This window comes from Austrofundulus limnaeus, unplaced genomic scaffold, assembly GCF_001266775.1.
Source record: "Austrofundulus limnaeus strain Quisiro unplaced genomic scaffold, Austrofundulus_limnaeus-1.0 Scaffold509, whole genome shotgun sequence".
NCBI classification, from domain to species: Eukaryota; Metazoa; Chordata; class Actinopteri; order Cyprinodontiformes; family Rivulidae; genus Austrofundulus; species Austrofundulus limnaeus.
In genome coordinates this window covers 293,792-296,080 of record NW_013952911.1, presented here as the reverse complement: position 1 = coordinate 296,080, position 2,289 = coordinate 293,792, and the positions used below count along the sequence as shown (strand labels likewise).

Sequence of the window (2,289 nt, the reverse complement as noted above, 5' to 3'; positions counted from 1 at the left end):
TGATCATCAGAGGAATTTATTTTGGGACTCTTAACACCTCTGCTGATCACGATATTAAAAAATACTTTTTTTATTTGGCAGATGCCGGTGCCTGTGTGTGATCATAACATCAGAGGAGAGTGTTCTCTATCAGGAGCAGGACAAGGTGAAGCAGAGTACCGATACCTGCCTGTGTCATTCACAAAATCAGGAAGAGACTTCTGCTACAAGATGAGCAATATACTGTATTGTTTTTAATTATGCTGAGTAACTAATTTACTGTTCTTATTATTTATGATCCAGTTTAGACCTCATGAAGTAGTACATATAGTCTTACATCAACTTACCTGACTGTTAATTAACTGATTTTTGTTTTGTGTCAACCAAAATGTGATGTTCAAAAATAATAAAAAAATGCAACAGCAACAACTGATACTCTTCATTTCATTTGGAACAACTTGGTCACAAGAAAAACAACAATCAATACTTGTGTAGCACACATATAAAAATATTAAAATTTAGAAAAGTGCTGGCAAAACAATCAGCTGGTGTTGAAGCGTGACGTGGTCTGTCACGGCCGGTATTTATCTGGTCTTTCACATGCTGAGCTCGGTGGCAACCTTCTCTGTTCTGCACTCGTCTTCACGCGGAGACGGAAACACGGCCATCAGATCACCCACGTCAGCTGAAAGATGTAATAAAAACAAACATTTGTAGATGGTAATTGTGTACATGARTTCAAAAATCTGTCCCATATTTAAAAAGGAATTCATCTAGAAGTTATGTAAAGTATTGAAGAAAACGTATTTTAAAAAAGATCATTTTACCATAARCAGCTTCTAAAAAGAACAGTTTTCATATTCTGCTGTGGCATCAGCAAGGACCTGAAATGTACAGTAAATGATAAATGATCAGCTCTGAACAGAAGAAACAACATGAAAGCATGGTATGGTACAGCAAAAAATATAATTAAATAAAATAATTGTTTGTTCTGTATGCACAGTTTACTTACTTTTAATTACTATATGGAGGCACCTGTCCCATATAATCATGACACACTTTATGTATTGTTAATAGACTGCTACGATTTTTATTTATTTTATTTTTTTGTCTACAGTAAATAATTGACTGAGTGCCTTTAGCTATAAATTAGATTGAAGTGACACATGAGGAAGTGTAATTTTCTTCAGAATATCTTCTTTACTTTGGTATGATTTTAAAATGATATAAACGTTGTGATTAAGTGGTTTCAATAAATTTTAATTTGGGTTTTTTAAAAAAGGTTGAGCAGAGCAGGTCTGGATGGGTTCTTTGATAAAACAGACCGCAGGAGAGATGAAACCGGACATCCCGTTCAGAGGAGCTGCTCAACTGTCCCCCCACCCCTCACCTGGATTAGTGAGAATGCATCCAGACATATTAACTTGGATCTTACCGTAATCTTGTTTTGCTTGACAACCCAAACTCTGGGGGTGAGCTGTGATCTGACTGCAGCCGGATGTGGTTCTAGCAGAACACAGGGTCTCAGCCGTGGCTCCATGGTGCTGCTGCTGCTGCTCGTTGACGCTGACACCGGCAGATGAGTGCACACCCCCACCCCCCTCCCTGCCCCCGCCGTACAGGAGCACACGTTAAACAACCAATTGACTCTTTTAAAGTGGAGACAAAATGAAGAGTCCAGCTCAAAATGTTCAGAGCACAGAACAGACCAGATGGTAGGCTCCACTTATCAGGAGTGTGACCTGCGTAAACACACACTTCAGACGAAGCTCCGAATCGAAACCAAAAAAAAACACACCATCCTTTTTTTCTTTTTTTTATTCCTATTCCCATCCCGTTCCCCAACTGCGATTTGGGGAGGGGGTCCTGAAGAAGGGCGGACCGCCGGGTGCGGTCCTGGGCTGTGGGTGGGCTCGGGGCTTGGATGGTTGCCGGGGGTGAGGCTGACTCTCCATCCCCACTGGTGCTGCTTGGTCTCCTGAGGTGTGGCTCTTGGTTCCTGTGGGTGGCCCCCTGGCCAGGGTGGCTGCCAGGTTCTGGGGGGTGGACAGCTGGGGGGTGCACTTGGTTGTTGGCAGTGTGGTGGGGTGGTCATGGGTGTGGCTTCTCTGCGGCGAGGGGCTGGCCGGGCGTCCTGGTGTGGCCCAGGCCRGGCCTTGGCTAYCTGCTCCTCTCCACCTCAGAATGATTGGGTCTACCTCCTGGGTTCGGGTGTGTGCGGCCTCCAATAGGGGATGGATGCATGTCCTGGACCTGGGGGGTATAGAGTGTGTATCGGGGGTATGAGTGGAATGTGGCGTCCTTGTATGT

General features: G+C 43.9%; 1 long non-coding RNA gene across 1 annotated transcript; it reads right to left on the bottom strand.

The window, feature by feature from the left end:
- Positions 1 to 406: 406 nt before the first annotated feature.
- On the bottom strand, positions 407 to 1,792 carry LOC106530321 (uncharacterized). Its single transcript, XR_001311768.1, has 2 exons — positions 807 to 1,792; positions 407 to 664 (listed from the first exon to the last, which is right to left on the bottom strand). It is a non-coding gene; the product is annotated as an uncharacterized LOC106530321 (long non-coding RNA).
- Positions 1,793 to 2,289: the final 497 nt, after the last annotated feature.